The sequence below is a fragment of the Silene latifolia genome, chromosome 4 (genome assembly GCF_048544455.1).
Source record: "Silene latifolia isolate original U9 population chromosome 4, ASM4854445v1, whole genome shotgun sequence".
NCBI classification, from domain to species: Eukaryota; Viridiplantae; Streptophyta; class Magnoliopsida; order Caryophyllales; family Caryophyllaceae; genus Silene; species Silene latifolia.
The window spans coordinates 47,265,307-47,288,623 of NC_133529.1; the positions used below are offsets into that span (position 1 = coordinate 47,265,307).

General features: G+C 41.6%; 1 non-coding gene across 1 annotated transcript; it reads left to right on the forward strand.

The window, feature by feature from the left end:
- Window positions 1–17,315: 17,315 nt before the first annotated feature.
- Window positions 17,316–17,422, forward strand: LOC141654234 (small nucleolar RNA R71). The gene has a single exon (XR_012547797.1). It is a non-coding gene; the product is annotated as a small nucleolar RNA R71 (small nucleolar RNA).
- Window positions 17,423–23,317: the final 5,895 nt, after the last annotated feature.

The following is a 23,317-nucleotide window of genomic DNA, read 5'->3' on the forward strand; positions in this document are numbered from 1 at the left end:
CAAAACGGAGTTCGGGACAGAACTCGGCCAGAAAGATGCAGCGAGAGCTGCGTCCCTTAGAATAGGCGCGGCAGAACCTTTGCGTCATTCCTTGGCTCGTCCCATTTTGTGAAGCGTAATTGCAAGCCGTTAATGTTAATTGGTGATTTTAATGATGGATTAAAATTATTTACTCGGATGAAAGTTATTAATAGGTTATTTAACATATGAAGGGGTCGTGAAAACAGTAAAACATGAATGAGACGGAATTAAACGAATTAACATGAGACGGATTAATGATAGAAGTGAAAAATATTAATGAGTGAACAAATTAAATCAATTAATTAAGTTAAACATGATGGATTAGTGACGAATTAACAATGAATGTGATAATAAACAGATTAGAATGTATCAATGACGAATTCCAGGGATCCAATATGAGTGAATTGAACCTCCACAACCCGGAATTGAATTTAATGACGAAAACCCGCAAATATGGATTACTTGGGATCTAAGTCGGATTTAAATGATGAATTAAACATGTTAATGAATGATGAATATACATGTGAATTAATTATGCTACCATGATGAAGAATTAAAGAACACAAGCGGAAACAAATAAAAGAAAAGACGAATAACAGAGGATGAACGAAGAAGAAAGGAAGCAGGAACTGCGGCAGCCTCACGAAGAGGCGCAGCAGGAACTGCGCTCCTTCGAAGAGGCGCAGCAGTTGCTGCGTCCTTTCTCGACGGTTATCTACTGGAAATCCGTAAAAAGAGGTTTTAAAGCATGGTTTTAGATATCGGTTTTAATGGTATTTTCGACATAAACCTTACAATTGATGATACAATAATAAAATACAATAAATAAAAGAGAGATTTACACCCTCAGACTTACATGTTGACGAAACGAGAAGGACTAAGATATCGATTAGTGATGCTCGACGCGAATGCAAAGAAAGTGCCCTCGTAAGAGGAAAACGATTAAGTTAATTAAGTTGATTGATGTGTAGTTGGTCAAATTGGTCGGTCATGCAAACGGGGAGGCTGGTACTCAGAAGGATCCGAGCTTACGTGGTCGAAAGTTCAAGCACGTAGACGCCAAAAGTAAGAACAAAGTCTAGAATGCAAAGGGAGAAGAGAAGGGCGGACACTCGCGTGAGAAATATGAGGAGCGAAGGCTCCTATTTATACTAATCACGTGGAGGAATTAGGATTTCGGAGACTCTTTGGAAGTGAATCTCGGAAAGATATGAAAAAGATACGAGAAATACGCAGAAAAGGGCCTGGGAAGAGGCGCAGCAGCCACTGCGTCTCTTGGAAGAGGCGCAGCACCTGCTGCATCTGTTCCCAAAGGGTTTCCTCCTGCGGAAGAAAGATCTCCGTGTTTGAGTTATGGTAGGACGGAAATAATTCGGTTTTCCTTAATATCTTATGTGAATATTGCGGGAAATTGTTTACTAAAAGATAAAATTTATGAAATATGGAATAGAAATATCCGGAACATTCGAACATTCGACTCGGGATTTGCAAGTTATCGAGAAAATGGAGACGGTTTTAGGCCCAGACTCCGAATGTACTCTAATTACTGCCAAAACGACCGTATCGGGACGTAGATGACAACTAAGAGGTAGACATTAATATTTGAGCAATCACTTGACGATAATCTTACGAATTGTCACAAACCGTTCCGCGTATCAAACATGCGGCCCAATCATCACCGGGTGGTTTGCGAGAGGTGCAGAAATGAGGTATCTACACACAGCAGAGGAGGTGGCCCCTGGAACAGGCTCCAGGTTGTCACCTTCCATGGGAGTGGGGGTGACCCTAGTAGACTCAGCCTCTGAATCAGCCACAAGCTTGTGATAAAACAGCGGGAAGGGGACCTTGACGGGGCTATCAGGAGTGTTAGGAGCTATGACAGACTCTGACTCCGACTCAGACTCGGATTCTTCTTCACTTCCCCCTTTGAACATTGGGCCTTCTCCAGTTGTGATCTTGAGAATGTGGCCTTGGCGATCGGTCCACTTGACGGTTTTCCTCCAGCCCTGTGTAGCTTTCTCCGGGTCAGTATCAGAGATCAAGGCGTTCGGGTCAAATTGGTTGTCCTTCCGAGCGATGTTGATGATGTCCTCATAGTCGAGGTGCTTGATGTTATTCTCTCCAAAGAGGAGAGTGACAGCTTGTCCGTCGAGGCATGAAGACGGCTTAGACTCGGTTGATGCAGCTTCGGTGTTGTCGAGGATGAAGTAGCAGTCCGGGAAGACTTCTACACCCGGGTACTGGACCTTGGCTACAAAGTCATAGATCGGCTCCGGAAAGCCATGGTAGAGTTCGGACTCTACCTCGGGGACAAAGTATCCATTGAGGGTCAGATGATAGGGACGGAGGATAACTCCGTGCTTCTTGCGCTTTTGAACTAGGAGGTTCATCTCCTGGATATCTTCATCAGTAGGTTCATAGCCCAGTCCGAAGGGGATGTTGGGGACCTTAGCCTGTTTCAAGGGAGGTAAGATGCTCTTCAGTGGATTGAGGGGTAAACCCGGGAAATAACCCTGGCGCATCAGAATGCGGTTGACTGTGAGGTTGGCAAACGGGTCACAATAAAAGGGTGTTGATTCATCGGTTATAGCATTCACGACTTGGAATCCCCACATTTCATTGTCGTCCTCCTCGATGGCTTGGGAGGCTATAACCTTTTTCATGACGGCTTTGATCGAGGAAGCAGGAATCGTGATCGTTTTCCCGTTGGAGGGGAACCTGATTTTCTGGTGAAGAGTTGAAGTAACTGCCTTGACGGCGTGGATCCAGGGACGTCCCAGAAGCATGTTGAAGGAGGCGTCGACGTCGACTACCTGAAAACTGGTTTGCCTCTCCAGTGGTCCGGTTGCGACAGTTAGAGTGATAAGCCCTGCGACCTTACGACGAGTGCCGTCATAAGCGCTTACTCCTTGATTGGTTGGTATCAAATCAGCTTCTTTGATACCCAGTTTATGAGCCGTTTTGAGGGGAATGACATTCACCGCGGATCCGTCATCCACAAGGACCATAGCGACATTCTTTTTGAGGCATTGTACGGTGATGTACAGGGCCACGTTGTGGTAGGCTCCGAAGGTAGGGATATCTTCGTCAGAGAAGATGATCGGGTTGCTCAAATCAGGGACATCCCTTGTCATGTGTGCCACCACTTCTTCCGGGGAGGAGGTAGAGGGCACAGTCAATTTTCCCAAGGCTTGTAGTAGAGCCTGCCGATGCTCGAAGGATGTGGCAATCAGTTGCCAAATTGAGATTTCGGCTTTTTCTTTCTGCAGTTGTTTGAGGATCAAATTCTCGGGAGCCTTGGGTTGAGTGTCTACGTCCGGGACAACTTTGTCATTCGTTGTTGGAGCGACAGTTGAATTGTTCGAGTTTTGATAGGGGCGTCTGGACCGGGTAAGGTGACCGATCTCTTTGGCCTGTTTCACTTTCCCTGGGACAATATAGATGTCTTCAACATCATCTCTCCAGATGCCATTGATTTCGGGATCTCGAGGGTACCTTGGAGGGGTATTCCTCGGTGGGCAGTTTTTGTGAGGGACATTTTTGTGAGGGTAGTTTTTGTGAGGGTAGGTTTTGTGAGGTTGATTATTGTGGGGGTGATTATTGTGAGGGTGATTATCGTGAGGTGCATGCCAGAATGGTCGCGGGAGCAATCCATCCTGGTGAGGGTAGTTTTGGGTGCCTGGGGGACCTTCCCTCGGGCGTGGTGTTGGAGGATTGAAAATCAGTCGGCGGTAGGCATCGTCAAGTCGGGTGATCCTTTCGGAGAGATTGGCTATAGCTTCCTCAACTTGTTGGAACATGGCAAGCATAGTTGCGGCACTAAACACAAATACCCCGTCCGAGGCATCCCTCTCCAAGGCATTCACCTCGTCATCAATTGGCAGGATGAGGTGTGAGCAGTCCAAGGTCGGCTCATCATCGGAGATAGCATGGATTCCTAAAGGGTTTGTTTTGTTGTTCGGTTTAGTCGGTGGAGGCAAAGGCAATTCTCCTTTCTCGATCATGTCTTGGATGAGGTGTTTGAGCTTGAAGCAGGTTTCCGTGTCATGACCTTTCCCTTGGTGGTACTTACAGCAGGCATTAGGGCTCCAGAAGCGGGATTTCTTAGCATCAGACGGATCCGGGGTGGGTCCGATTGGTTGTAGTTTCCCTTGGTCCATAAGCCTCTTTAGGGCGCTTGCATAAGTTGACCATATATTAGTGAACACTCTCTAGGGGCGCTAAACTCTCTTGGCGGTTGGTTCAAGGAGGTTGACCTCATCAATCTTGTTCGTCTGACCATAAGGGCGAGATCCGGTCGATGTGGATCCTTGGTAGCCTCTACCGGTGGTTTTGGCTAGGACACCCTTTCGGAGGTCATCTTCAATGCGTGTCCCAAGGATTTGCAGATCCTGGAAGGTCTTGATGTTTTGGTACCTCAGTAAGTTGGCATACACCGGGCGGAGATTGTTGACAAATGTTTCCACCAAGGTTGACACACTCGGCTTGCTGACCAACTGAGTACTTACTCTCCTCCAACGGGTTAAAAACTCGGTGAATCCCTCCTTGTCGATCTGGGTTAGGACCTCAAGAGTACGGGTATTGGCTTGGATTTCGACATTGTCGGCATATTGCTTAGCAAATTCAACTGCGACCTCATCCCAGGTAGTAAGGTTCTTCGGGTCAAGGGAGTAGTACCATTGGCGAGGGATCGGTTCCAAGGATGATGGGAAGATCCGAGTGAAGAGTTCCTGTTCAACCCCTTTTATGGCCATGTAGTCTTTGAAGGCTCGAATATGATTGAGCGGGTCCTCTACTCCCTTGAATTTGGGCACATCAGTCAGGGTAAAGTTGTCCGGTAGTTGATCCCCAACAGGTTCAAATCTTCGGTTGCTCTAAAGATGGATATTGTTACCCCGGGCTGGAGTTGTTCTTCCAGGCGCTTGAGCCTTTTCTCAGTCTCAGCCAAAGGCGGAGTGTTGTGTTCTCCAGCCTCCTTGTTTTCCAGGGTGTCGATACGGGTCTCGACACGATCTAGAGTGACCTTAAGAGCAGTGAGTATGCTGGCTAGCTGAGCAGTTGTGACATCTCTGTTGTTCTCATTGTTGTTGATGGACGAAGCTGAAGACGGGGCCATGGTTCTGAGGCAGAAAAACGGCTCACATTACAACTCAATCCGACACGGTTCAAAGACTAAACGCAGACAACGCAAAGGACGAGACAATGATCAGACTCAATAAGACGAGGATGACCGTGTGTGGTACCTCGGTGCTGACTCGATTTATGACGTGACAGTGTTGACCGAACTTTGACACGCGTCCAACGAAACGGCGTGATGCCATTGGACGAGTCTCGTGGTGAGACGACTCATAAGTAAAGACCCATAAGTATGTTTGCTTCGACTCGATAGACACGAGGCGGAATTGGAATGGTGGACTGAAGTTTTCGAAAATAGAAGTTTTCAAAAAGATTCATTTGTCGCTTTATGGATGGCTTCCGAAGATAAGGATCTCCGCAAGTCGGTCAGTTGAAAGGGTTGTCTTAAGTTTGTTTGCAAAAGACGGTTTTGAGTTTGAGTCGGCTCGGAAAACAATGTACTGTTTCCCAAAACGGTTTTTGAAATTCAAAATCGTATGTTTTGAAAATCGGGTTTTGAAATGTTTGAAGAGGTCTCGGGGACGGTGTATGGTCCTCGGGATCTCGCAAGTGTCTCGAGAAAAGGGTGTGTGCTTTTCTCGGGATTTGAAAGAGCTATTGTCGGCGCGAAACGGGTTAAAATCCTGTCTAGACGCGGCGATTATAACGGCGTAAAAAGGTGATTTGAAATGGTTGTAAAAACCGAGTTTGAAAATCGTCATTACGACGGGCTAGAATGGCGTGTTGAAATGGTTATAAAAACCGGGTTTGAAAATTGTCATTATGACGGCCTAGAAAGGCGTGTTAAAATGGTTATAAAAACCGGGTTTGAAAATCGTCATTACGACGGCCTAGAAAAGCGTGTTGAAATGGTTATAAAAACCGGGTTTGAAAATCGTCATTACGACGGCCTAGAAAGGCGTGTTGAAATGGTTATAAAAACCGGGTTTGAAAATCGTCATTATGACGGCCTAGAAAGGCGTGTTGAAATGGTTATAAAAACCGGGTTTGAAAATCGTCATTACGATGGCCTAGAAAGGCGTGTTGAAATGGTTATAAAAACCGGGTTTGAAAATCGTCATTACGACGGCCTAGAAAGGCGTGTTGAAATGGTTATAAAAACCGGGTTTGAAAATCGTCATTATGATGGCCTAGAAAGGCGTGTTGAAATTGTTATAAAAACCGGGTTTGAAAATGGTCATTACAAAAATGTGTAACGTCAATGGTATGCTTGACTCAATCGGGATGAGAAACGCGGGGATGAGAAAACTCACGCCGACGAGACGAGCCAATTGGTCGAAAATGGTTAGGTTGTGGGCCCGGACAAGGAACCCGACCGTGACCGTAATATCAATTAATGCATTCCAACCAAGACCTCGTTCGAGTCTCACCATCTAGGGATCACAAAGACACAATGTCCTAGTTCTCCCCAGCGGAGTCGCCAATCTGTGGACGTAGCCACCTGCACGCCCCAGCCGATCTCTGGGACATACACCGGTCTTTTGAAAGCCATGCTCGGCGGGGTAAAAAATGCTTTCGACCGGATCAATTTAGATCGGTCGGTTTCGTTTCGGCAAGGGTCTCGAAACGATTAGAGATGTTCAGAGTCGCCACCAAGCATTTGTGGGATGCTTGGAACCCGTTCGAATCCACTTTATACCTCGGTCAAACGAAGCACAAAGCAGTGTTTGACATAGGAACTAAAGATAAGGAATCGTCCCTCTTTAGCATCCTATCTCTAGAATGACTCTCGTACGCCCTGGATAAGGTCCACTATCCAAAGTTTCTGAGTAAGAGGTGAAGGTACGTATTGGGAAGCCCTTTAATTAAACACCCAATCCCGCCCGCGGAAGCGGCCTCTACGATCGATCTTGGTTGGTTGAATGCAAAAGTTGATAAAACGGTTTAAAAGCATGAATGCGCATCCAATAATTTAAATCTAACATGTGAGAGCTTTCTAAGTCGGTTGATTTAATCCAAGTATCAAGTATAAGATGTCGAGTTGGATTTATGGTTGATTTGCATGCAAGACGGAAATTAAACATCCATTTACCAAATTAGGTTTATGGTGCATAACGTGATCCATTTGTCTTAATAAGACATTTTGCAAATACGGTTTTTAAATGAGAAAGTTAGTCGTCTGATCCGTCCTATATCCGGGTTAGCCGGAGTCGGGATCGTCCTAGACTAATGCTGGAAAGGGAACAGACCCTGCACCAGGCAGCCAGATGAGGCGCGAGCCTATTGGCGATGTAAGGGGGTCTCCCCTGGTTTGAAAATAGGAAAAGAAATGGCATGTTTTGTCGCGGGTCAGTCAACGGTATAAGACGCATTATGACCATAGAAAAACGTATATAAAACGTATTGAAAATGGGTATTTGGACCCGTTTTGGTTTGAAAGGACCGTTTAGGTCGCATTTGTGATGATTTGAGGAACGAGACTTGAATAATCATCATTGTTTTGATGATATTCGATGTCGGGTTCGACTTTATAAGCTTGACATGAATAGTTTTGAAAATAATTATGAACTAATTGTTTTAATTTCATTTGAATATAATTAGTCGATACTCATCATCATACTCGGGTTAAAATCCGACATGGTATGTAGAACCAAGGATGACTTTGTGTTGGTGACTAATACATTTATTTTGAAAATGTAAAGAAATGATGAAAGGCTTTAAAATACCTTCCAAAATGTAAAGAAATGAAATAAAAGGCTTTAAAATACCTCTTAAATGTAATTAACCAAATATTATCACCGAAACACGGTTTAAACCGTCATGGTATTAAGAACCAAGGGTGAAAAATGCTTTATGGTTAAAACTTGTAAAAGAAAATAAAATGGGTTTGAAAATACTTGAAATGGTAAAAACCGATTACAAATATGAAAATGAAAAATAGAGGAAAAGAAGAGACCAAACACGGATTGGACTTAAGGCTGGGCAGGCTGCTTTAGGCGCGAGCCTATGTGCTACGTAAGTAGCCTCTGCCTCAACCAAAAAGTCCGTTTTGGCTCATTCTTCCCATGTTTTGGACCATGTTATGCATGATTTAGCATGTTAGAGTCATGAAACAAGTAAAGACATGATAAAAGAAGGATTTTTACACGCTCATACTTACATGCTTGGTTTATGGCGAGAAACCGACGTAAGTGTATCAACTTGTTTGGTCGGAAAAGACTCGATTTAAAACGGTTTTAGTAAGTAAAAAGAGTGTTTTATTATGTTTAGTGATAGTGTAGTGGTCGAAATGGTCGGTCAAGTGATTTAATGCACGATGACGGTACCGAACAATGTGTAAGGCTTGTATTTACGATCGGTAGGTCGTAAATACGCGTCGGATTGTGACTTAGGAAGTCGATTCGAGAATTTTAAGGGAGAAAGAGGGGGCGGACACTCGCGTAAGTTCTCAAATGGGGGCATTTGAGGGGTATTTATAGGAAAATGAGTGGTTGTGTGAGTTTTGAGCGACGTGGCCACCTGGGCCGCTCAAAGAGGCGCGAGCAATATAGCACGTCTTCGAGGTGTCTTCGTCGCTTTCACACAAATGCAATCATGATTTGTTCTATCCTAGGATTTGTATGCACATGTTTGGTACTTGACCATACATGAATCCGGTAAATCTTAACATGGAAGCATTGATCGGAGCCATTTAGTTCACAAATTAAGCAATTGTGGTCGTTGGTCAATGGTCGATACAAAACACAATTTATACTTCACAAACAACTCTACAAATTAGTAAAGAGGCAAGTAAAGGTCGGATCCCAAGGGACGGGTATTGAAAACGAAGATTTCTATTGCTACTAGCGGTGTCAAGGGGTGTCACAAGTTGGGTTGATGTAGAAGGTTACTAAACTAAGATAGCAATTAAAATAAACTAATAAGGTAAATAGAATAAGGGTGTAAACAATTGATTAAAAGCACTAGGGTGTCATGGGTTCATAGGGGATTCATGGGATATGATCATACAAACATGTTCTCAAATTATAAGCAAGCAATTATTGTTGTGATGGATCGAGTTGGGTTATATCTTACAATCCTAGGAAAGTTTGGGTCCCGGAGCCGAATCTCTTGGATTGTACAACACCTACAAGTCGACTTAATCTTCCCTACTTAACACATGCATGGTCTAACAAGACTCGAGTTGGGTTATATCTTACAAGTCAAGTTGAAGAGATAGTAGATGATAATAAATGCAAGGATTCATAGGCTTAGCATTTCATCAAACATAACATGTGCATGTATTAAGATCAAAACAAGCAAGCAAATAAGATATGAAAGCATATTGATTTAAGCATGAGTCATCCCCATATTGGTTTCCCCTAATCACCCATTAAACCCTAGCTAAGAGACTACTCACTCATTATCATATTGATCATGCTAGAAAGGTTGTCAATCATACTAACATAATGAAACATGATGAATAAATGAAAGTAATTAGCAATAATTAAAAAGGGATTAAGAGATTATACCTACTAATGATTCCAATAATAAAGCAAGAATAATAGAAGTACTTGAATCCTAGATTGAGAGGTTGTCAATCTCCCAATAATAACCCAAATAATCTTCAATTACCCAAAATAAAGTAAGAACAAGAGAGAGATTAAGGAACTAAAACTTGGATTAAAACTTGATTAATACTTGATTACAATATTCAAGAGAGATTTGATTGATATTAACTACTCTAATTATTTATTAGAAGAACATGCTCCTCTAATTAGACTAATGGGGTATTTATAGTGAAAATTAGGGAGGATGCATTAGGGTTAACTAAGGGCTAAACTAGTAATTACACTTTTTAAGTTGAGCAAGGAGACTCCGGTATTCAATGAGAGAAGGGCGTCTCCATTTTGTAACTTGAAGGACGAAACCATCTTTGTCTTTGTGATCCGAGCGGATGGAGGTCGAGACGGACGGATGGGGCATGGACGATCCGAGCGGATCAAGGCAGAAGACGCTCGGATCGGGCCTGGGGATCCGAGCGGATCCGGGTAAGGACGCTCGGATTGAGTGGCGGACGGACGGATCGTGGATGATCCGTTCGGATTCTTCTACAGCGTCATTCCTTCTTCTTTTCTTCCCTTTTCTTCATAGAATCCTTGGGGATTTCCTTGGGGACTCAAGGATCCTTTCTCAACAATGATCTTCTACTTAGCTATGTACAAAGGCCTTCTAGTCTTGTCTCTCCTTGATGCTTGGTCATTGAATATGATCCATTTAGCCTTGTTTTGCCATGAAAATGCAAGATTCTTACTCCTTTCCTACCAAGGGATCAAAATCTCAAAGAATATGCAAAACAAAGAACTAAAGATAAGAAATGACCCAAATAAGCACTAAAAAGCATAGAAACAATGGTAATTCGGGGGCTAAATATGCGCCAATTATGGTCGCATCAAATATCCCCAAACCGAACCTTTGCTCGTCCCGAGTAAAGAGGTGACAAAGACTAAGACCAATACTAACCTAACCTAATAATAATAGCCGATATGAGACAATTAGCGGGTCTCACTCCGCCCCTTCAACTCACAACAAGACAACCATGAGGTAGGATGCCTTCTTGCAAGGCAAGGTGGGTCTTGCCAAAATGGCGACACATCCAAACATTAAGCACATAAAAACAAGTAATGGATGCATCAACAAAAGAATAGCCACTCCCTCATCAAGTGGCGGAGGCACTAAAGAGGAACAAATTTAAGAGCATGTAATCCTTCACAAATACTAGTTCAACAAATTACTAAGTCTAAGAGGATGGCACTAAATCACCTCCAAATGGTGTTAAACTAGACTACTTTCGTCCTCAATTTCCAAATGCTTTCGTCAAGAGCGATCGGATGGTGGTGGAATGATGATCCCTATGATGCTAGTGGCATATGACATGACAAGTCTCGAATTCTCTACAAAAGTAAAGGTCATGGATCGTCCCAAGCTCGACCAAGTGGCTTGACAAAAAGGCTTTTTGGGAATGAAATGCTCAAATCTTTATTCACAATGGTTGGATATGACTAGTATTTCAAAATTGTCCTCATTTCACTTTCACATTTAAAAATTTAAGATGGGGTTTGTCCCTTCCGGGCTAGTGTCCTTTGCTTTCGCCAATCGCTTATTAGGCAACCGGTTAACCTCTAGACAATAGCTTTTTGGGGTGAAGTCACTCTGTCTCTGGGCGGCCGAATTCACAACCGTATGGGGGCCCAATTCAATGGATCCAGCACCAAAGCACATCGAAGTGGTAAACCTCCATCAAAACAACTTAAAAATTCTCAACATTCAACAATTCATAACGCTTGAGGTTTCCTTGGCATTACATTACTTCCACATGACAAAATTTGTTTGAGATGAGCACTTCAAGCTTATTGATAGAAAATATTTTTGGGTTGCCTTACCACAAGGTCAAACAAGGTCACCTAGACAAGTTAACCAAGTCCATATCGCATCACGGGGTTGGATAGGTGACTCACATGCAAACTCTTGACTAGGCCTTGGGTCATGGGTCAAAAGACACTAGTATGACACTATCTAGGGTGTTTTACAACCATTCTAGTAGGCAAAGTCTTGAGTTGAACAAGTATTTATAATGGCTTAGTTGCTCTTGTCAAAGTTCCAAAATAGGCATCTTTTCAAAACATTTCTAACATGCAACTACATGCCATGATGCAACTAATATAAACATCCTAATGCAAGTGATTCTACCAACTAACATGACAAATAAACTAAATGCAAATCCTAAGTTCACATTGTTTTTACCGCATCAATCAAAATAAAGCCACATAGTCATTAACATAAAGAGGAAAAAGGAGATTGGAAAGATCATACCATGCGGTCTTCAATATCCTCATGTCTCGGATGTGGCGTAGTCAATCAAAGTGAACAAGGATGAACAAACACAATATATACAAGACAATATATACAAAGGAAAATGAACTTGTTTTTGGTTTTTTTTTTTCAATTTTCAAATTTTTATGATTTTTTTGAAATTTTTCAATTTTTATGGGTTTTTGAATAAAAGTTAAGTGTTAGAATTCCCATCCCCACACTAATATGGGCATTGTCCTCAATGGCCAAAATGATGGAAATTATGCAAGAGTGATGCATGATTTTCTATATTAAATGCAATTCTACACTAAACTACACTACATGATGCATGGTTTTTGTTATGACGGAGAGGATAATTTAGATTACCTCCCGTTGCGTATGCATCAACTTCCCCAAACCAAGCAAGACACTATTGCTAATGTCAAAGCATGGGGGAGTTCATGCACATGCTATGCTATGCATGAGATTAAATTGTCATTTTGGATTTTCAAAAATGGGAACAAAAAGGAACACCTCAAAGGAACCGAGGTGTGAGTCCTTTGATGTTGCTAGGACTAAACTAACCAATGATCAAAATGAGAATAAAATACAAAGAGATATAGACAAACCGTGGGAGAGTAGGAATCTCCAAGGCTAGTCTTCCATCATACTACTATCATCACCACTTCCCTCATGAGAAGTGGTCTCATTGCCACCTTCCTTGGCACTTTCTTCATTGCTTTCCTCATCATCATCTTCACCATCTTCTCCTTCTTCATCATCTCCACTTGCTTCTTCCTCAATGTTATCATCAATCTCCTCATCATTTCCAACAACCTCATTATCTTCCACCACATCCCTTGATGCACTCGGGAACAAAGCTTCTCTATCCGCCCAACTAGGCAAAGGACAAGATGGATCAAGGAGTCCTTGCCTAGCTAAATGTAGGAGGGGAGGATATTGAGCTAGATATGCATTCTTCCGGTCTTCATAAGCTTGCTTGTGCATGGCTCTCATAAGAAGAGTTACATAGTCTTTCCCAATTTCAATTCCTTAGGCGTAAACTCTTCATAGTCATAGGGGTAAGGTGGTATGATAATGGAAGAGGAGGGGGCCTCATGGTCACCCTTTTGTTGTTGAATGATGTACTCGGCTTCTTTGGTTAGGGGAAGTAAATAGTTGGTCCGGTGGACACTAAGACGGCAAATCTTTGCGGGTAAAGAGAATGAACGAGCCTCACTAGTAAGCCACCCATACTTGGTATCAAGGGAATTGTGAACAACCCATTTGAACTTGTTAATCAAGATGGACATATCAATGAGATGGCCACCATCCTTAGCCTTGTACTTGCTATCCTTATTGAAATTAGGATCAAAGTGCTTGGCTAGGACCGTGACAAGGCCGCCATTAACAATAACGGTCGTACCCTTCTTCCCACTATCTACATGAAGCCATCTATCAACCAATAGCCTCAAACAATTGTAAGGCTTGGTGTGAATTCTTCCAATATTCAAGGTTGATTCAAGGAGAATAAAATCGAGTCCCGTGAAATGATTGGTGTCTCTTCTAGCAATTATGGTATTTCCCACAACTTTGTGCCAAACTCTTATGCCCGGATGATGGACCAAGAGAGCACGACAAGCATGAAAATCTTCAAATTTCTTCCCGGAGATTGCCTCCCAAAGAGGCGCGGGATCGTACTTCCCATATTGCTTATAGAATTTATGTTCATCACTAAGACCCAATATTGCACCCAATTAGGAAGGAAATGCGTCTACTAGTGTTAGCTAGACGAAACTCAATATTTTCCTATTCTCAACTTTTGTCACTTTCAAGGAACTTAAGAATTCCAAGACAAGGGAGGGGTATGTTACTTCTTTCATTTCAAACAATTTCTTCAAACCCATGGCATTGAAAAAGACTCTTGTTTGTTCAAGGACACCTAGCTTCTCTAAGGTTTTTTCACATATGAACTTGGTGGATTGAATTTGTTTCATAGCAAACTTGACAAATGAATTTCTATGGTCATTGGAAATGAAAGTTACCTCCGGATAATGCAAGAGTTGATTAATTACCGGAGTAGAAGGTGATGCATCCATAGAAATTTGTTGAGGTTGTTCCACTACCAAGCTTGGTGTTGACACCACCATTGCCAAAGCTTTCTTCGTTTGTAGAGCTTTTTGCCTTTGAGAGAGAGCCTTTGCTTTTGGTGCCTTTGTTGCTCCCTTTGTTTTTGCCATTTGATGAACAAACCAAGTAGAGAATCAAAAATCTTCAATTTGTAGAATGCCCAAATCGATTTTGAAAGTGAAAGGCTTTGCCTTTATGAGAACAAAAATCAATTCAAAGGTGAAGATTTTGTGCTTGGTTTCGATTTTTCTTGAAGATGGAGTGATTAATTTGATGTTTGAAGGATGGTTTGATTTTGTTTTGGTGATTTTGTTGAGGGTTTTTGTGTTTGAGATGGAGAGGATGAGGGTTTTGGTGTTATGGGTAGTGTTTATGAATGAATGAATGAATGAATGAAGGTGGGGGGGGTATTTAAAGAAACGAAAATCTCGAAGATGCAGGCACGATCCGTGCGGATTAGGCGCAATCCGCTCGGATTTTCAAGCTTCAAATTTTAAAAATCCCGCCTAAAGACGGGCGTCTCCTGGGGAAATCCGCTCGGATTTTTATTGAGGGACGGGCGTCTTTCCAGAAATCCGGACGGATTCTCATCCAGAGATTTTTCTTGTTTTTCTTCAGCTTCAAGACGGGCGGATTTTACCAGAGACGGACGGATCCTGGGAGACGGGCGTCTTTCCAGAAATCCGCTCGGATTCCTTAATGACAGAGGAATTCTTCAATTTTTGCACGACCCAAGACGGGCGTCTTCTCAGCTGGACGCTCGGATCCTCTGCAGACGGGCGGATTCTCCAAAATCCGCTCGGATTCTTCCTTGATTACACGGATCCTTGCGCAAACCCTTTCCTTAACATTCTTTCTTTCTTTCTTTCTTTTCTTGTGTTCTTCATTGTGGGGGCACTACTAAGGCGTGAATAGCCTAGGTAATTGCCATCCCCACACTAAGGTAAATCACTACACATCAATTAAAATCATTAGTCCCTCCCTCACTTCTCTCTTTTCATGACAATTATTTTGATCAAGGTAAATAAAATCCAAAAATGACAAAAATGCAATGCAAAAATTAAATGTAAGTTAGGGAGTTAGAAATATTTACAAGTGGTGGTTTAAGGAGGACTCCACCAAACTCTCATTCTTGATGAGATGTCAAGGAGGCATGTTCAAGGTGTTGTTGATGTTGCTCAACACCTCGAAGAAGTAATTAAAAGCTTGTTCATTGTTGTGGTAGAGGTCCTCAATAGACCGTGGCCCTTGTTGTTGATCATGATCGATGGCATGCCCAATGTAGGGATTAAAGATCCCTTCAAATTCGTCGTCCCAAAGACCACAAACTTCATTGAGTTGATCATTGAAAATCTCTTGCTTGGATGGAGACAACTCTCCCAAATTCTTCTTTTGGCTAATGAGGCCATCTTCTTCTTCCTTGGTTGATTTTGATGAGCTATGCAAGCTCTTCTTGTCACAATTCACTTGCTCTTTGAATGGAGCATCTTCAACTTTCTTCCTCCATTGGAGTTCCGATTTCTTCCTTTCATCCTTAGGCTATAGTGATCGATCATGAAGCATGGCTCATGCAAACGAGGAGCTCTCATGGTCTTGTCAAGATTAAAAGTTATGCTTTCATCTCCCACTTCTAGAGTGAGCTCTCCATGTTTCACATCAATCACCGCACCAGCGGTGTGTAGGAAAGGTCTTCCTAAGATGATTGGAATGTTGGAATCTTCCTCCATATCAACAATGACAAAGTCCACCGGGATGAAAAACTTCCCTATTCGCACGGGGACATCTTCCCATATCCCTAGCGGTGTCTTCGTCGATCTATCGGCCATTTGAAGAGTGATATTGGTGCACTTAAGCTCTCCCATTCCCAACCTTTTACTTACCGAGTACGGCATGACACTCACACTAGCCCCTAGATCACATAAGGCTTTGTTGATCGTTGTGTCGCCAATGGTACACGGTATTGAGAAGCTTCCCGGATCCTTTAGCTTTGGAGGTGAACTCCCTTGAAGTATGGCACTACTCACCTTAGTGAAGGCGATAGTCTCAAGTTTCCGGATCGACTTCTTCTTTGTGAGAATATCCTTCATGTATTTCGCATAGGCCGGAACGTGATTGATTAATTCCGTAAAAGGAATTGAGACTTCTAAGTTCTTCACAATTTCCATGAACTTTCCAAGTTGATCATCAAATTTGGGCTTGGCTTGACGACTTGGAAAAGGAAGTCTAATCACAATGGGCTCCTTTTCTTTGGCTTTGTCTTCATTCTTCTTTGAATTTTCTTCTTTTGATGATTCCCCTTCTTTGGGACTTTGCACCACAACTTCATTCTCACTAGCTCTCACAACTTCATCCTCAACTTGCTCCTTCGGTGCTTCATATCTTGTACCACTTCTCAAGTGAATGGCACTAACCGTTTCATGTCTAGGGGATTACCTTGAGGTGGTAATTGCCCCTTTTGTCTTTGTGAGCTTGAAGATGCTAGTTGGGTCAATTGTGTTTCCAACATCTTGGTGTGAGCTAGAATGTTGTTGATGGTGGTATCCTTTGCTTGGCTATCTTTTTGCATTTGAGTGAAAAATTCTTGTTGATTTTTTTGCATTTGAAGGACCGCTTTTTGGACATCAAAACTTTGGTCATTTTGGTGATTGTATGGATTTTGATTTTGATAACCTTGGTTTTGATTGAAAAAGGGTCTTTGATTTTGATTTCTCATGGGTGGTGGAGTGTATGTTGGTTGAGGGTTTTGGACATTTTGGCTCTTGTATGAGAGATTTGGATGGAACTTGGTGTTTTCATTGTAAAAATTTGAATAAGGGGTACCGCTTTTGTAAGCTTGGAAAGCATTGACTTGCTCGGTTGTTCCCCTACATTCACTTTGATCATGACCTAAGGTTCCACAATTCTCACATATCCCGCTTGGGATTGATGAGGATGCCGTCAAGGCATTGACATGATGCTTTGATGATTTTGAGCTTTCCTCAAGTCTAGCCATAGCTTGTTCAAACTTCAAGTTGATAGTGTCAATGTGAGCACTAAGTTGAGCACCCAATTGAGTAACGGTGTCCACTTCATACTTTCCTCTAGTAGCCTTGCGAGGCCTACTATATTGCGAATTATGGACCGCCATTTCCTCAATCTTGTTCCATGTTTGATTGTCATCAACTTCGGTGAACATTCCATTTGATCCCATATTGAGAATGTTCCTTGAATCTTCATATAAACCATTCCAAAATTGTTGCACTAAAAACCATTCGCTAAGTCCATGGTGAGGACATGAGCGACAAATACCTTTGAACCGCTCCCAAGCTTCATACAAAGATTCTTCATCCCTTTGCTTAAAACCCGTAATTTGAGCTCTTAGCATATTAGTCTTTTCCGGTGGGTAGAATTTTTTGTAGAAAGCGAGAGCTAACTTCTTCCAAGAATCTATTCCAAGAGTGGCCTTATCAAGGCCCTTCAACCATTGCTTTGCGGTGCCGATTAACGAAAAAGGAAATAAGACCCATCTAATTTGGTCTTGAGTCACGCCCGTTTGAGAGATAGCTTCACAATAATCACAAAATGTTTCCATATGAGAATGAGGGTCCTCACTTGGCATGCCCCCGAATTGGCTCCTCTCAACTAGTTGGATGAAGGCGGACTTGGCAATAAAGTTTCCGGTAAGATGTTGTGGGGTAGGAGTACCGTTTGGTAGATCCTCCTCGGTGGGTATAGAGTGTGACGAGAATTTAGGCATTGTAGGTGGATTTTGTGTGGTATTGTTTAATGGGTTATCTTCTCCTTCTATTGCGAAAGGATTGACAAACTCACTTGTGGGTTGGACAACTTCACCAACACCTCCCAAATTCCTCCTAACAAGTCTCCTATTATTCGTCAAGGTTCTTTCGATTTCACGGTCAAAAGGTAACAAATCTCTTTGTAACCTTCTAGACATGCAAAATATCAAACAACTAGAAAACAATTAGAACAAACCTTGAGGAGTTTTACTTCCCCAAGGTGAAAAAGACACAACTAAAAATAACAAAAGAAATCTTAAATCAATTAAACACCGTCCCCGGCAGCGGCGCCATTTTTGATCGGAGCCATTTAGTTCACAAATTAAGCAATTGTGGTCGTTGGTCAATGGTCGATACAAAACACAATTTATACTTCACAAACAACTCTACAAATTAGTAAAGAGGCAAGTAAAGGTCGGATCCCAAGGGACGGGTATTGAAAACGAAGATTTCTATTGCTACTAGCGGTGTCAAGGGGTGTCACAAGTTGGGTTGATGTAGAAGGTTACTAAACTAAGATAGCAATTAAAATAAACTAATAAGGTAAATAGAATAAGGGTGTAAACAATTGATTAAAAGCACTAGGGTGTCATGGGTTCATAGGGGATTCATGGGATATGATCATACAAACATGTTCTCAAATTATAAGCAAGCAATTATTGTTGTGATGGATCGAGTTGGGTTATATCTTACAATCCTAGGAAAGTTTGGGTCCGGAGCCGAATCTCTTGGATTGTACAACACCTACAAGTCGACTTAATCTTCCCTACTTAACACATGCATGGTCTAACAAGACTCGAGTTGGGTTATATCTTACAAGTCAAGTTGAAGAGATAGTAGATGATAATAAATGCAAGGATTCATAGGCTTAGCATTTCATCAAACATAACATGTGCATGTATTAAGATCAAAACAAGCAAGCAAATAAGATATGAAAGCATATTGATTTAAGCATGAGTCATCCCCATATTGGTTTCCCCTAATCACCCATTAAACCCTAGCTAAGAGACTACTCACTCATTATCATATTGATCATGCTAGAAAGGTTGTCAATCATACTAACATAATGAAACATGATGAATAAATGAAAGTAATTAGCAATAATTAAAAAGGGATTAAGAGATTATACCTACTAATGATTCCAATAATAAAGCAAGAATAATAGAAGTACTTGAATCCTAGATTGAGAGGTTGTCAATCTCCCAATAATAACCCAAATAATCTTCAATTACCCAAAATAAAGTAAGAACAAGAGAGAGATTAAGGAACTAAAACTTGGATTAAAACTTGATTAATACTTGATTACAATATTGAAGAGAGATTTGATTGATATTAACTACTCTAATTATTTATTAGAAGAACATGCTCCTCTAATTAGACTAATGGGGTATTTATAGTGAAAATTAGGGAGGATGCATTAGGGTTAACTAAGGGCTAAACTAGTAATTACACTTTTTAAGTTGAGCAAGGAGACTCGGTATTCAATGAGAGAAGGGCGTCTCCATTTTGTAACTTGAAGGACGAAACCATCTTTGTCTTTGTGATCCGAGCGGATGGAGGTCGAGACGGACGGATGGGGCATGGACGATCCGAGCGGATCAAGGCAGAAGACGCTCGGGATCGGGCACTGGGGGATCCGAGCGGATCTGGGTAAGGACGCTCGGATTGAGGCTGGCGGACGGACGGATCGTGGATGATCCGTTCGGATTCTTCTACAGCGTCATTCCTTCTTCTTTTCTTCCCTTTTCTTCATAGAATCCTTGGGGATTTCCTTGGGGACTCAAGGATCCTTTCTCAACAATGATCTTCTACTTAGCTATGTACAAAGGCCTTCTAGTCTTGTCTCTCCTTGATGCTTGGTCATTGAATATGATCCATTTAGCCTTGTTTTGCCATGAAAATGCAAGATTCTTACTCCTTTCCTACCAAGGGATCAAAATCTCAAAGAATATGCAAAACAAAGAACTAAAGATAAGAAATGACCCAAATAAGCACTAAAAAGCATAGAAACAATGGTAATTCGGGGGCTAAATATGCGCCAATTATGGTCGCATCAAGCATTTGAATGGTTTGTTTTTTGTGTTTGACTCGGTTTGAATCGTTGTTGGAGTTGGGATTTGAATTTTTGAGTCGGTTTTTGGTCCGGTGTCGGTTTTGACTCTAGTTAGTGTCATTGCGACCCCGTCGTCATGCATTAAACACTCCAGGTACTTTTGAAAAGTTTTGAAATGTTTTATTTTCGAAATCATTTTAAGTTTTCCGATACATGAACTGTCGATCAAATGCCGCGATTCCAAAGCATGTTGTAGTCCGATAATCATCGGGTGTTTGTCGGAGTCTCAGCAGATATTGGGTATCTACAGTACTTCAAGAGTTGTAGGTATTGGAGAGATTGTGGACATTAAACCAAATAACATTGAGTTCACCAACCCTTTTGCAAGAGAAGGAGAGGATAACCCAATACAAAGCCCACCACAAAATCAACCCACAATGCCTAAATTTTCATCACATTCCGTACCAACCGAGGAGAACCTACCAAATGGTACTCCTACACCACCACATTTAACCCGTAATTTCATTGCCAAATCCGCATTCATACAATTAGTTGAGAGAAGTCAATTTGGAGGGATGCCTAGTGAAGACCCTCATTCCCATATGGAGACTTTTTGTGACTATTGTTACGCAATTTCTCAAACCGGAGTTACTTAAGACCAAATCCGATGGGTTTTGTTTCCTTTTTCTTTGATCGGTACCGCAAAGCAATGGTTGAAGAGCCTAGATAAGGGTACCCTTGGTATTGATTCATGGAAGAAGTTAGCACTTGCTTTTTACAAGAAATTCTATCCTCCGGAGAAGACCAATATGTTGAGAGCCAAATCACCGGGTTCAAGAAAAGGGATGAAGAATCATTGTATGAAGCATGGGAGAGATTTAAGGACACTTGTCGTTCGTGTCCACACCATGGACTTAGCGAGTGGTTCCTTGTGCAACAATTTTGGAACGGTTTATATGAAGTGATGTGACCATAATTGGCGCATATTTAGCCCCCGAATTACCATTGTTTCCATGCTTTTTAGTGCCTATTTGGGTCATTTCTTATCTTTAGTTCTTTGTTTTGCATATTCTTTGAGATTTTGATCCCTTGGTAGGAAAGGAGTAAGAATCTTGCATTTTCATGGCAAAACGAGGCTAAATTGATTGTATTCAATGACCAAGCATCAAGAAGAGACAAGACTAGAAGGCCTTTGTACATATTATAGTAGAAGAACAATGTTGAGAAAGGATCCTTGCGTCCCCAAGGAAATCCCCAAGGAATTTATGAAGAAAAGGGAAGAAAAGAAGAAGAATTGACGCTGACCAACAATCCGAACGGATTGCAGACAATCCGCCCGTCCAGCCCAAAGACAATCCGAGCGTCCCTCCTTGGAATCCGCTCGGATTCCCCTTCAACAATCCGAGCGTCCCTCTCCTGAATCCGCTCGGATTGCACAGCTCAAATCCGGCCGTCCGACTCTAAGACGCACGGTTTCCCGACAAAGACGGATTTCATTCTTCAAGCTACGAAAGAGAAGCCCTTCTCTCGTAAAAATACCGGAGTCTCCTTGCTCAACTTAAAAAGTGTAATTACTAGTTTAGCCCTTAGTTAACCCTAATGCATCCTCCCTAATTTTCACTATAAATACCCCATTAAGCTAATTAGAGGAGTATGTTCTTCTTATCAATAATTAGTGTTGTTAATATCAATCAAATCTCTCTTCAATATTGTAATCAAGTATTAATCAAGTTTTAATCCAAGTTTTAGTTCTTTAATCTCTCTCTTGTTCTTCCTTTATTTTGGGTAATTGAAGATTATTTGGGTTATTATTGGGAGATTGACAACCTCTCAATCTAGGATTCAAGTACTTCTATTATTCTTGCTTTATTATTGGAATCATTAGTAGGTATAATCTCTTAATCCCTTTTAATTATTGTTAATTACTTTCATTTATTCATCATGTTTCATATTGTTGGTATGATTGACAACCTTGCTAGCATGATCAACATGATAATGAGTGAGTAGTCTCTTAGCTAGGGTTTAATGGGTGATTAGGGAAACCAACATGGGGAATGATTCATGCTTAAATTAATATGCTTTCATATCTTATTTGCTTGCTTGTTTTGATCTTAATACATGCACATGTTATATTTGATGAAATGCTAAGCCTATGAATCCTTGCATTTACTATCATCTTCTATCTTTTCAATGAGACTTGTAAGACATAACCCAACTCGAGTCTCATTAGACCATGCATGTGTTGAGTAGGGAAGATTAAGTCGACTTGTAGGTGTTGTACAATCTAATCGATTCGGCTCCGGGACCCAAACTTTCCTAGGATTGTAAGATATAACCCAACTCAATCCATCACAACAATAATTGCTTGCTTATAATTTGAGAACATGTTTGTATGATCATATCCCATGATTCCCCTATGATCCCATGACACCCTAGTGCTTTTAATCAATTGTTTACGCCCCTTATTTTATTCATCTTGCTAGTTTATTTTCATTGTTATTTTAGTTTAGTGACCTTCTACACCAACCCAATTTGTGACACCCCTAGACACTACTAGTTACAATAGAATTCTCATTTCAATACCCGTCCCTTGGGATCCGACCTTTACTTGCCTCTTTACTAATTGTAGAGTTGTTTGTGAAGTATAAATTGTGTTTTGTATCGACCATTGACCAACGACCACATATACTTAATTGTGAACACGAAATGGCCTCGATCAAAAATGGCGCCGTTGCCGGGGACGGTGTTTAATTGATTTAAGATTTCTTTTTATTGTTATTAGTTGTGTCTTTCTTCACCTTGGGGAAGTAAAACTCCTCAAGGTTTGTTCTAATTGTTTTTGAGTTGTTTGATATTTTGCATGTCTAGAAGGTTACAAAGTGATTTGTTACCTTTTGACCGTGAAATCGAAAGAACCTTGACGAATAATAGGAGACTTGTTAGGAGGAATTTGAGAGGTGTTGGTGAAGTCGTTCAACCCACTAGTGAGTTTGTCAATCCTTTCGCAATAGAAGGAGAAGAAAACCCATTACACAATATCCCACAAAATCCACCTACAATGCCTAAATTCTCGTCACACTCTATACCCACCGAGGAGAATCTACCGAATGGTACTCCTACACCGCAACATCTCACCGGTAATTTTATTGCCAAGTCCGCCTTCATCCAATTAGTTGAGAGGAGCCAATTCGGGGGAATGCCTAGTGAGGACCCTCATTCTCATATGGAAACCTTTTGCGATTATTGTGATGCTATCTCTCAAACGGGCGTGACTCAAGACCAAATTAGATGGGTCTTATTTCCTTTTTCGTTAATCGGCACCGCAAAGCAATGGTTGAAGGGCCTTGATAAGGCCACCCTTGGAATAGATTCTTGGAAGAAGTTAGCTCTAGCTTTCTACAAAAAATTCTACCCACCGGAAAAGACTAAC